The 14,063-nt window shown below is 38.6% G+C and overlaps 1 protein-coding gene across 2 annotated transcripts in view; it reads right to left on the bottom strand.

The window, feature by feature from the left end:
- Window positions 1–14,063, bottom strand: part of GLG1 (golgi glycoprotein 1) — a 149,477-nt gene that overhangs the window by 117,518 nt on the left and 17,896 nt on the right. The gene's annotated exons all lie outside the window — the stretch shown is intronic.

Genomic DNA, 14,063 nt, shown 5'->3' with positions numbered 1-14,063 from the left:
ATGCATCAGCAGGCGGACTCTCAACCACTGCGCCACCAGGGAAGCCCCTGTTATTGATTTTTTAAGGCCACATATCCCATCCATTCCTTAATGCACATCCCTTTGAATGTGACATTGTCCCTCTACCCATAAAGAGATGGAATCTAATTTCTCCACCCTTTGGAATGTGGGCTTGGCCATCTGACTTGCTCTGGTCAATGAGACACTTTTCAAGAAGCTTGAAAAGTACTTGTTCATTGGATCTTGCCATTGCTTTTTTTTTTTTTTTAATAAATTTATTTATTTATTTTTGGCTGCACTGGGTCTTAGTCACTGCACGTGGGCTTTCTCTAGTTGCGGCGAGCAGGGGACGCTCTTTGTTGCGGTGCGTGGGCTTCTCATTGTGGTGGCTTCTCCTGTTGCAGAGCATGGGCTCTAGGCGCACGGGCTTCAGTAGTTGTGGCATTTGGGCTCAGTAGTTGTGGCTTGTGGGCTTAGAGTGCAGGCTCAGTAGTTGTGGCGCACGGGCTTAGCTGCTCCACAGCATGTGGGATCTTCCTGGCCCAGGGCTCGAACCCGTGTCCCCTGCGTTGGCAGGCAGATTCTTAACCACTGTGCCACCAGGGAAGTCCCTATACTGCTTTATGAACCCAGCTACCACATGAAGGCATTTAGCCTAGCCAGCTGAGAGATATGAGAGATATGTTGCCCAGTTCCTTTCTCACCTCACCAAACCACCAGACATATAAGTGAGGTCATCTGGACTGTCCAGCTCCCAGCTGACGTGACAAGTGACTACAAGCAGATGAATGAGATACCAGGTAGATCAGAGACAAGCCATCCCCTTGAGCCCTGATCAAACTGCTGACCCACAGATTCATGAGGAAATAGTTGTTGTTTTTGAGTCATTAAGTTTGGGATGGTTTGTTAGTCAGAAATAGGAAACTGATACCTAGACCCAGCAAAAAATATCCTTTAAGAGTAAGGTAGAATAAAGACATTTCCAGACAAACAAAACCTGACAGCTGGCCAGCAGGAGATCCTCACTAAAAGATATTCTAAAAAATGTAGGCAGAAGGAAAGTGGTCCTAGATGGAAGCTTAGAGAAGCAAAAAGGTATGAGGAGCAAAGAAAGTACTAACTAATGGGTAAATCTACAAAAATATTGCTTTGTAACACAATAATAATAGTATCTTAATATTTTTTAAATTCAATGCCAGCAACCAATTCCAGGCATTATAATTTAATTTACCTGAGACCTCTGGGTACTGATATTTTAAAAATCGCCCGAGGTACAACTAGAGTTTAGAATCACTGACTGAAATACGCCTGTATATTTAATGTTGGCATCATTGCCCACCTTCCTCCCGCTTTTATTTGCCTTGCCTTTTTTGAAGTTACTGACTTGTGATTCTGCATTAAAATAAGCTTTAAAAAATGTATTGTCTCCGTAATACAAAGTGGCTTACTTTCAGAGATACTAAAGGCCTAAAAACCAATTATTATATAATTTCTAATTATTTCCCATCAACAGGATACTACTATAAAATCACAAGGCGTTTCAGTTGCAAACACCCAAGAAAATTGCAGGTAAGGCTAAAGCTAAACTGGTTTTCTGGTTAATGTTCTTCTACAGTATATTCAGCAAAATAGTAACTAACACAAAAGACCAGGCTGCAGGCCATATGTTAACTAACAGTAACAGATCAGGATATTGTGCTACTCAAAACACTATGCTAACTGTGGATTTTCCTAAATTGCTCTGTTGACCAGATATGGATGATGATGCTTATTATCTAATTCAAATTACAAATCTCAGAATTAAAATAAATCCCCAAACAAATCCTTTAATGATTAAAGATTTCCAAAATAATGAATTTTGGCTGCAATATCCAAGTAAGTAAAAAGGGGTGGAATCAATATAAGGAAAAAGAGGGACTTCCCTGGTGGTCCAGTGGGTAAGACTCTATCCACACTCCCAATGCAGGGGGCCCAAGTTCCACCCCTGGTTAGGGAACTAGATCCTGCATGCATGCTGCAACTAAGAAGCCTGCACGCAGCAACTAAGAAGTCCGCATGTCGCAACGAAAAAAACCCATCCCACGTGCTGCAAGGAAGATCCCATGTGCCGCAACTAAGACCCAGCACGGCCTAAATAAATAAATAAATAATTTTTTAAAAACGTATTAAAAATTTATATAAGGAACAAGAAAACAATGCACGTAACAGTTAATATAAGTGAGTAGAATATATGAACCATGCCTTATTGATTTTAAGATGAACAATTATTTTATGCACCACGGCGGGGGGGGGGGGGAACTGCCAATTGTAATTATGTCATAAAATTTAAGATACATCCTGATTTCCAAAATGTTAAGGTGGGGCTTCCCTGGTGGCGCAGTGGTTAAGAATCCTCCTGCCAATGCAGGGGACACGGGTTCGAGCCCTGGTCTGGGAAGATCCCACATGCCGCGGAGCAACTAAGCCTGTGCGCCACAACTACTAAGCCTGCATTCTAGAGCCCGCGAGCCACAACTACTGAGCCCATATGCCACAACTACGGAAGCCCGCGTGCCTAGAGCCCATGCTCCACAACAAGAGAAGCCACCACAAAGAGAATCCTGCACACCACAAAGAAGACCCAACACAGCCAAAAATAAATAAAATAAAATAAATAAATTTATTTAAAAAAAAAACTCTCAGCCAAATCAACCACACCACCCAATTTAACATCAAAATATAGCCTCGGGGGCTTCCCTGGTGGCGCAGTGGTTGAGAGTCCGCCTGCCGATGCAGGGGACACGGGTTTGCGCCCCGGTCCGGGAAGATCTCACATGCCGCGGAGCGGCTGGGCCCGTGAGCCATGGCCGCTGAGCCTGCGCATCCGGAGCATGTGCTCCACAACGGGAGAGGCCACGGCAGTGACAGGACCGTGTACCGAAAAAAAAAAAAAAAGAAGAGTTGCACAAAATAAATAAATACAAATAAAGAGTTGCACATACATTATATATTATAGCCTAAAACAAATTTGTTCTGTAAAGGGACATAGAGCAATTATTTTAGGCTTTGTGGGCTACAAACAATCTCTACAGTCTTGTGGTATCTTCTTTTAACCTTTTAAAAACTGTAAAAACAACTCTTACCTCCAGAGACATACAAAAAGCAGGTTGTGGTCTGGATTTGGCCCATGGACTGTAGTTTGCCAATTTCTAGTCTAAGATACAAATGGGCACAGAGGAGTGCTTGATAAAACAAGGTTGTGAAGAAATTAGAGAACTGATCTATTCTAGATTTCAATTTAATAGCTATTTAGTAATGCTTTAACAAGAACTGCTAAGCCAAAAAACAATGAAGCTTACTGAAGATAAAGTTTATATTTTATTCTTTTCACTTTAAAATATAACTGACAACATTCTGTTTACTCATGATCCTGAATGAGTACCTGAAGAAATATTTTATTTTTATTTCTTGGAAGAAATCATGTACCAATTCTGATTTAGAAAAATAGACGTCAAGATGTTATTGAGGGCAAATTTCTAATGACTCCTATCATACTTTATACATGGGACCCCACCCTCCAAAAACCTGGGCTTCAAATATAAATACACAAAAAATAACTTTTAAAGGATCATCCTATTCACTTTTGCTAATAGCAAAGCCTACCCAGGCTCTGATAACCATCAAGAAGGAGAAGTAAGTCTCTAGGACTAGCGAAAAGCCAAGCCAAGGCAAGAGTTTTTTTATTTGTGCTGCCTAGTATGTACCTGTTTATAGAAGAGAAAATAAATTTACTGCCGAGTTTTATATAAATGGCGTTTTCAGTAGTTATTAAGAGAAACTTAAAAACTGAATGCCAATTCAGGAGGGTCTCAAATTAACCAGACATATACCCTTAGCTGTTCCCATGGAGAGTAACACTTTTCCAAATTTAAAAACCAGATTCAGGGACTTCACTGGTGGCGCAGTGGTTAAGAATCCGCCTGCCAGTGCAGGGGTCACGGGTTCGAGCCCTGGTCCGGGAAGATCCCACATGCCTCGGAGCAACTAAGCCCGTGCGCCACAACTACTGAGCCCGAGTGCCACAACTACTGAAGCCCGCGCGCCTAGAGCCCGTGCTCTGCAACAAGAGAAGCCACCACAATGAGAAGCCCGGGAACCGCAACGAAGAATAGCCCGCGTTCAGCAACAAAGACCCCAGGCAGCCAAAAATAAAAATAAATATTAAAAAATAAAATAAAATAAAAACCAGATTCACACAAGTTCTAAGTAAATCTATTTTGATATTGTTTGAATCACAAAGGAAATCATCACCAAAAAGTAGACTCTAGAAATGTTTTCTAACTAAAGAACTCTGCAGAGTTAATATGCATCATGACTGTGGATCCAGAAATGCAAAAGAAACATAGCTAGAAGACTGTAATCTATAACAGAAATATAAAAATGAAAATCATAAAACACAAAGGGGTGATCGATAGTTGCTTTAAGTATTCTGACTTCACATTGAAACATTCTTACAGCAATGACTTAGACTTGCTTCCCATTCTGTTAAAACTAAAAAAATGAGTAAGACACAACTTTGTGGATTTTTGTAGGTTTTTTCATTTCTTTGCTTTTATTTTTTTTAACTAATCAGACCTAAGTAGCAATGAATTTGATCTCTTTTTTAAGAAACTGCTTAGTATATGAGTATGCTGATTACTCATGACTGATAAATGAGACTGAGACAAGAATGAAATGGACCAAAATTGATCTCATTAGAGTAGGTCAAAGCTTTCTGTAGAACCTGGCCAATTAATGCCACATTCTAAAGCCAGTGACTTGTATGAATCCTGTCTGTGGTACGGCACACTCTATTTTATCCCTTAGCTTTGTAGGATTTCTTGCTCTACAAAGTTCAATTTCAGAGTAAATACTGTTATGTGTGTTTTATAAGGACAAAATGTAGATAGTTTGTAAGAAATCAATAGATAATGTCTAATAAAAAAAAGAGAACAATGTAAGTATTCTACTTAAAAATTAGATAAATACAAAAATAAAGAACTGGGGCTTCCCTGGTGGCACAGTGGTTGAGAGTCCGCCTGCCGATGCAGGGGACACGGGTTCGTGCCCCTGTCCGGGAGGGTCCCGCATGCCGCGAGGAGGCTGGGCCCGTGAGCCATGGCTGCTGACCCTGCGCATCCGGAGCCTGTGCTCCGCAACGGGAGAGGCCACAGCAATGAGAGGCTCGCGTACCGCAAAAAAAAAAAATAAATAAATAAAAATAAAAAAAATAAAGAACTAAGAGTTGAAAGTAGGGAAAGCTAAAATAGGATATTACACTTTTCCATTATATACCTGGTTGTGCTCTGACTTTAATTTTTATGTATTAAAACTATATATGCACTACTGAATAAAAAACGGAGGGGAAGAAACAAAATCCATATGCCTGCCAGGACAAATGGAATCCAAGCGAATATGGGAGCATTTTCTTAAGATGTACTCCTAATTCTTCTCTGCTGTGCTTCAGTACACAAAGAAAGTTATCTGGTCTAGTGATGCTGGTTTTGTTTTGTTTTAATTCCCCCAAAATACCATTTGCATAGGTTATCTTGAATCAACCAACCAAAACAAGATTTAAGAAAAGACCTTTGAAACAATGTTTTTCCAAGATAACACGGTCTAAGAAGGCATTTCAGTAATCTTTAACTAGCTGAAAACAGGTAGATGTGTCCTGAAAGTTCTACATTTAATAAGAGCCAGTTCTTAATAATCCACATAAATGAGTTGGAATCCAGAATCAGAGGGTTCAAGGCTGTCCCAGGAATGCTGAATAGCAATACTGTACCAGGATTCGAGATATTAAATGCATAAAAGTGTTTTAAAAACTCAAGAGATCGTCATTTAAGGATATTAGCAAAACTTTTCCAGAATAGTTGAATCTCATGCTGCACCACTGTCCAAAACACGTATCTAAATCCTAAAGGCTATCACATTTTAAAGATGCTAAATCAAAAAACTAAATTGAAAATGTTGCTCCAAATGGGGTTAAGAACAAACACCAGTTAGGCTTTTCTGGGCCTATCAGGAAAATGGGATATCCAAGGGCTGGGTAAGAGAAAAGCAACAGTGCATCATAGGAAGTACTTAAGAAGCAAAACCACACTAATAATAAATACAACGAAGTTTTTGTTTTTTAATCAGGCCCCATTTTTTAAAATTATAAGTATTGTTGGGCTTCCCTGGTGGCGCAGTGGTTGAGAGTCCGCCTGCCGATGCAGAGGACACAGGTTTGTGCCCCAGTCCAGGAGGATCCCACATGCCGCGGAGCGGCTGGGCCCGTGAGCCATGGCCACTGAGCCTGCGCTCCACAACGGGAGAGGCCACAGCAGTGAGAGGCCCGCGTACCGCAAAAAATAAATAAATAAAAAATTATAAGTATTGTTAATATATGTTTAGCTTTTTTTCCTAACGAGTGACAGGCTTGTACTTCACATTATTTGCAGAGATGTGCACAATATAATCTTTTCACAAAAATTCCAACTAAGAATTACTAATTAAGAAAAATCATTATGAAATATATACAATGTTTTGTGACTTAGAAGTGAGCAGTTAACCAACCTGAGATAAGGAGATGCTTCCCGTTCCACTTTACCATGTTCACTTTTAGAGCAATTCAGTTAGGTGGGATTTTTCTGTCTGGTTACATCACCCAGTAGCAGTACCTGGGGAGTCCTTTATTAAGAGGTTTTTGAAAATATCAACTAATGCTTGTGAACAATAAAATGTAAAAAACTTCAAAAATTTTTTGTTTGCTTTTGAACTGATATGCTGTTGGTGCAATAACAAAAGCCAACAAAACTGCACTTCCAGGAATATTATCTACAAAATATGAAACTACATAAAAGCAAGGCTATTCACTGCAGCATTGCTCATAACCGCAAAATACAGGAAATAAACACTCATGCACAGGACAGTGGCTGAATAAACTAAGGAAGATCTCCATGGATTGATATAAAGTGATTTCCAAGACATAAGGTTAAATGAAAAAAAGCAAAGTACAAAAGAGTATCAAGTATGCTATCTTCTGGGTAAGAAATAAGGGGAAAGAAAAAAATATACATATAATATCTGCTCATTGTACCTAAAGAAAGAGAAAGTATAAACTTTCTGAGACTGGCTACCCTGCAAATGGGAAGAAAAGGGTGGAAGGATGGGAATGGGGTAAAAGGTGTAGCAGGGAGGCAATTCTGGAACCATGTTATTTTTAGTGACTCAATTTTATTTACTTTTTAAAAATATTTATTCATTCATTCACTTATTTATTTATGGCTGTGCCGGGTATTAGTTGCAGCATGCAGGACCTCTTAGTTGCAACATGCACGTGGGATCTAGTTCCCCGACCAGCGATCAAACCCAGGTCCCCTGCATTGGGAGCACGGAGTCTTACCCATCGGACCACCAGGGAAGTCCCCAAAATTTTAAAAATAAGAATGAGGGAAGGCAAAAATGCAATTCAAAGAAAAACAAACGAACCTAACTGTATTTCAACTGAATACCATAACCATAGGGGAGAGAGTGGAAGGAAGAGGGAGACTCACTCCAGTGGCTTATAAAGACAGTATTTTGACCTTATATCCTCAGTGCAATGACAAAAGAGCTATAAACAAATACTGAACCCTAGTTATAGGTTTGCTTTCTCACAGCGACATAGTTTAGCATTCTGAAACCATTTTAAGTGTATTATATGATTCAGCAATCAAATAAATAATTTGTGGATAGTAAGAACCAAGTTTTTCACCGTCATGGAAGGGAATTACAAACATGGAAAGGGAGAAGCTAGAATGAACCTTGTGGTATTGGAGGCATCAATATGAATAAAAATCAGCTTTTAACATGTTTGTCTATATATATACACACAGGTAAGAATAGATGTCTGTGTATATACACATATGTGCACGTGTGTGCATATGTCTATATTAATGCATGTATGTAGATGCAAGGACACTATACATTTTCTAGCTCTGTCTGCTGAAGCAATGACACATGAGTAGCAATGAGCACACCTAGCACCCAGACCTTGGCTTCTAAAGACCACTCTCCACTAAAAGGAAACAGAGTTCCTTAGAGAAGTGGTTGATTCCAGGTCTGGGACTGGAAAAGTACAAGATGAGCCAGGAAAACTTCTAGTCTCTGGTCCGACATGTAAAGAGCTTGGAAATCATCACTCCCATCCTCACAATGAGAAAAAAGCTGAACAAACTGAAAATCAACAACTCTTCTGAAATCCATCAGACCTGAAGTCACTCGGCAAACTGTTGCCCCAAAATCGGAGACAGGTGAATACAGGAAATCACAGTTTACTGGAAGCTGAAGCCCAGAAGAAGTCCACTACTGGAGCCAGCAACACTTAAACTGTTACTGACAATTGCTCCAGTGTGGACAGAAATAAACTTTAGCATATATAGTCAAATGACTTTCAACAAGGGTACCAAGACCATTCAATGGGGAAAGGACAGTCTTTTCAACAAATGGTGTTGGAAAAATTTAACATCCTCATGCAAAAGACTGAAGTTGGATCCTTACCCTACAGCATGTACAGAATTAACTCAAAATGGATGAGACCTAAATGTAAGAGCTAAAACTATAAAATTCTTAAAAGAAAGCATAAGGGGAAAACTTCATGACATGCAATTTGGCAATGATTTCTTGGATATGATGGCAAAAGAAATAGATAAACTGGACTACATCAAAATTAAAAACTTCTGTGCATCAAAGGACACAATCAACAGTGAAAAGGCAACCCATGGGATAGGAGAAAATATCTGCAAATGATTTACCTGATAAGAGTTTAATATTGAGAATACATAAAGAACTCCTACAACTCAACAACAACAAGAAGTAACCCGACCAAAAACTAGGCAAAGGACTTGAATAGACTTTCCTCCAAAGAAGGCATACAAATGGCAATAAGCACATGAAGATGCTCAAATCAGTAATAATAAGGGAAATGTAAATCAAAACCACAATGAGATATCACTTCACATCCATTAGAATATTATTTAAAAAATTAAAAAATAGGGAATTCCCTGGCAGTCCAGTGGTTAGGACTGAGTGCTTTCACTGCCATGGCCCAGGTTCAATCCGTGGTTGGAGAACTAAGATCCCGCAAGCCACAGGGCATGGCCAAAAATAAATTAATTAATTAATTTAATTAAATTTTTAAAAACTTAAAAATAACAAGTGTTGGAGAGGATGTGAAGAAACTGGAACTTTGTGCACTGCTGGTGGGAATGTAAAACGGTGCAACCACTGCAGAAAACAGTATGGTCATACATTCAAAAAATTAAAAACAATTATGATATTATCCAGCAATTCTATTGATACTTCTAAGTATATGTATATCCAAAAGAATTGAAAGCAGGGTGTCAGATATTTGTATACCCATGTTCATAGCAGCATTATTCACAACAGCTGAAAGGTGCAAGCAACCCAAGTTGCTTGATGGCTGAATGGATAAATAAAATGTAGTCTACACATACAACAGAATATTATTCAGCTTTAAAAAGGAAGGAGGGGCTTCCCTGGTGGCGCAGTGGTTGAGAATCTGCCTGCCAATGCAGGGGACACAGGTTCGAGCCCTGGTCCAGGAGGATCCCACATGCTGTGGAGCGGCTGGGCCCGTAAGCCACAACTACTGAGACTGCGCATCTGGTACCTGTGCTCCGCAACAAGAGAGGCCGCGATAGTGAGTGGCCCCCGCTTGCCGCAACTAGAGAAAGCCCTCGCACAGAAACGAAGACCCAACACAGCCAAAAATAAATATAAAAAAAAATAAAACTTTAAAAAAAAAAAAAGGAAGGAGGTTCTGACACATGCTACAACATGGATGAAACTTGAAGACACTAAGTGAAATAAGCCAGACATAAAAGGACAAATATTGTACTATTCCACTATTATATGAGGTACTAGAGTAGTCAGATTCAGAGACAGAAAACAGAATGGTGGTTGCCAGGGGCTAGGGAGAAGGAGGATGGGTAGTTATTGTTTAATGGCTATGGTTTCAGTTGGGATGATGAAAAGTTCTGGAGATGGATGGTGGTGATGGTTTCACAACAATGTGAATATACTTAATTCATTTTGAACTGTAGACCTAAAAAATGTTTAATAATGGTAAATTCTATGTTACGTATATTTTACCACAATAAAAAAAATGGATGACACAGTTTTGGGTTCTTTTTGAACTTGTATGTTGCTGGTACGATAATAAAACAAGCAGTTGGGTAGATGCCAAGTATGAAAACAAACTATACATGGGACTTCCCTGGTGGTCCAGTGGGTAAGACTCTGTGCTTCCAATGCAGGGGACCCGGGTTTGCTCTCTGGTCGGGGAACTAGCTCCCACATGCATGCCACAACTAAGAGTCTGCATGCCACAACTAAAAGATCCCACAACTAAGACCCGGCAGAGCCAAAATAAATAAATATTTTTTTAAAAAAAGAAAACAAACTATACAAAAGCCAGACACTCCTTGTTTGCATTAGTGGCAGAGAAACTAAAAATAATTTAAGTTTCTAATTACTCATAGCCAATAAAAAGTTACTTTCTTTTTTCATTCAGGATTTATTGAGCATATAAGATGCACTCGGCTAGGAAATGGGAATACAACAGTTGTGTTGCTGTGAGCATGCACATACACCCAGAGCCTAAGAGGCCAGGTGGTACTAGTCAGACACAAAATCAGGTGACACACTGATAAAGTTTAGGCATTTTACGATGTATTGAAAAACTTCTAGCTGGAGAGAGAAGGTTCACTCTTGCAGTCCTGACATTTTGCATTCCTAAAGCTGTAATTCTTCTTTAGAGAAGCTACTATGGTGCTTTTCCCAACTGTTCTGCATCTATTCCAGAATGGCATTTAAACCATTGTTTTGTCTACTTTCCTATAGGCAACCAGGTTTACTAAATATTATTTGTGGGGCACAAAGCCCCAAGTGTTTGGCTCCACCCCCAAACTACCTTGCAATACTAAACAACATGGTGACAATTTAGTAAATGACTACACAATTACTTTGAACAATAGGGATAAACATCTCTATTTACTTTCACTGAAATTTAATTTAGGAATGAAACAGTTCTGAGGAAGGAAAAAAAGAAGAAAAGCAGAATAATCTTTACTCTGTGGGTTGTAAGTTAAACCTAAGATAGCAACTCTCCTGGTAAGGTCTGTGAAATTCAAAAGGGCTATAGTCTTTAAGTTCTCCCAAAAAATTACAAATCATGTTTTCTGACACCAAACTGATTTGAATCTCCTCCTCCTTTCTTTCTTTATGAGCATTTATATTTACCTTCTTACTCACCAGCATCTCCTATCTTTTACCTTCTACTTGTTCCTTTCTCTCTGCCTTTAAACTAAAATGAATTTCCTTAATCTTGAAATATCTTTATTTAACTGAGATGGCCTCCTTTCCAGATATTCTCACCTCTTGTCACTATCACACTTCTGAAATAGACTAATATAGTTTCAAATAGTCCAAATCTGGGTTCTACAGAACCTGTTCTATCTCTGTTTTACAAAAACCCATGCCCTTTTCTCAGTCATTAATCTTAACTGTGTTATTTACCCTAGTGATTACCACTACCTCCTTTCAAATGTCCCTTTCCTTGGTTCCCACAACTAAAATTTTCCTCCTTGGCCTCCACAATTAAAAACTCTTCTAAATCTTCTTTTAACTCTCAACCATTCCTTCTGTTCCCTGTAATTCCCTCAACAAGCTTCTTTTCAACCTTCAATTGTGAGCATTCCCCAGGGCTCAGTCCTTGGAATCATACTCTTCTATTTATACATTCTTTAAGAGGGCTCAACCATTTTCATACCTCCAACTACAGCCTTTTAAGCTGAATGACTAAAATTCAGATTCAGTTCAAGATCTAGTTCCAAATTTACACCCTCTTACTGGAAATTGCTTGACATGCCTGGCTGTCACTTCAAATTCAACACAAGCTAAGAATTATATATTTTTGGAGGGAACCTAACAGTTAAACTTTAACCTCTCTTCACTTGGTTAAATTCTACTGTTCCTTCAGCTCAGCCAACGTCTTCTCAGGAAAATATTTCCTGACTCTCTGATTAGCCAAATGTCCACATAGATCTCTTTCAAAGCATTTATTGTAGCTATAATTTTCCATTTATTTTGCGATTCTTTAATGGCTATCTCCTCCACTAGATGGAAAGCCCCATGAGAACAAGGATCATGCCTTTTAGGAGTAGGAGATGAGTGGTATGATAATCTCCATACTCCCAATACCTACCATTAAGTTTCAGACATGTAGTAAATAACAGTTATCCAAAATGTGGCAAATGAATGAACAAAAGCACTCAATTTTTCCTAAGTAATGAGTCTCCCTTCAATCCCATTGCCATCTCCATTGCTACTAGTCCACTGTGGTCCACAGTTCAATTACAAAAGCAGCTTATTCAGTGAGTTCCTTCAGATCTTCCTTACTTCAGTCCACACTGCTACAAAAATAATTTCCCCCCCCCAAAAATAATAATAATTTCCCTAACTAATTTGCCATGCCATTCTCCTACCCAATAATATTCAGTGACTTCCCATTTCCCTCAAAAACGAATCTAAGCTAATGCAGACGTTTCACTAAAGAGCTCAATTTTCCAAGAACAACTAATGTCAGCTGCTCAGGGCAGTTCTCCCATTGGCCATGGCATTGAAAAACAATGACTAATTCTTCTCTTTGACTCTCCTTTATTTTAAGTTCCTTGCAGACTTGCACCAGCATTATTACCTTGAAAATGTTACTATTAATTGCATCACAAAGGCCTAACATTAAGTAACCAAGTTTTGCTGGCAAAACATTTACAAACTATCTCTTAGGGTGTTTCTTACAAGTATGATTAATATTATTATTTACAACACTGTTATCAAGTAGAGTTTCCGACAGCTGCATTTTATAAATTTGTCCTTAAATTCCAATGCTCACAGATTCAAAATTCTAAATAAAATTATGGCAAATTAATTTACCTATCTAAAATAACAGATGAACTCTGGTTCAACATTAGGAAAAAAATCTGTTAAAAAAATATAGCCCATTAAGAAACTTCAAGTTTGTTTTTCAAGGGATAGTTTCTGTACAAAATAAAATTTACAAAATATATACCTAAAAATAAGAAAAAAATTCAACTATAATGTGTTATCATGCTATGATACTAAAATCTTTATGAAATAATAGTATGTAATACAATCAAGTGGCTTAGTTTTTCTTATTTAAGTCCAATCATTTAAACTGGGTTTTCTAAAGGTAAGTATAAGACAGATTATTCACATCATTTATAGTAAGAGCCACACAGAACAAAATATTAACAAGCTTTCAAAAGATTCTTTATTTTCAAAACACATATAACACTTCTAAGTGATTTAATCCCATGTCTGCAGAGTTTTATGCATGCTTCAATACAAAGAACTTCCTGAACTGAAAAACTGCATTATTAAAGTTCGAGTACCTCTGAATTAGAAAAAGCATAGACAGAACAAGATGGTGGACAACAGAGACAAGGAAGGCTCAGAGAGATCAGAACAATTATCAGGTCACTAGGAAGCTGCCCTAGTGAAGGAGAGCTACATGATCTCATTGCAGAGGTAGAGGAAGAAGAATCCACTGGATACAGTGAATTTGAAAAATTTCTTCCTGATGACTGAAGTACTACTGGAAAGAAGATACAGACCAATTCCGGATGATCTCCTTCTTCAAGCTTTTGAGGTATTAGATCCAGCTAAACATGGGTTTCTTTCTAAGGAAGAACTGATTAACTATATGACTGAAGAAGGTCAGCCTTTTTCTCAGGAGGAAATGGAAGAAATGTCTGCTGCAATTGATCCAGAATCAAATTCAATTCATTACAAGGACTATGTAACAATGATGGTGATAGATGAAAATTAAACACTCTAAAGACTTCATTTCTTTCTTTCTTTCTTTCTTTTTCTTTTTAATATTTATCTATTTATTTTTGGCTGCACCGGGTCTTAGTTGCAGCATGCGGGATCTAGTTTCCCAACCAGGGGTCGAACCCAAGCCCCCTGCACTGGGAGCG

Source organism: Orcinus orca, chromosome 20, assembly GCF_937001465.1.
Source record: "Orcinus orca chromosome 20, mOrcOrc1.1, whole genome shotgun sequence".
Taxonomy (NCBI): Eukaryota; Metazoa; Chordata; class Mammalia; order Artiodactyla; family Delphinidae; genus Orcinus; species Orcinus orca.
The sequence above is the reverse complement of the archived record's forward strand: the minus strand, read 5'-3'. Positions and strand labels throughout refer to the sequence as shown.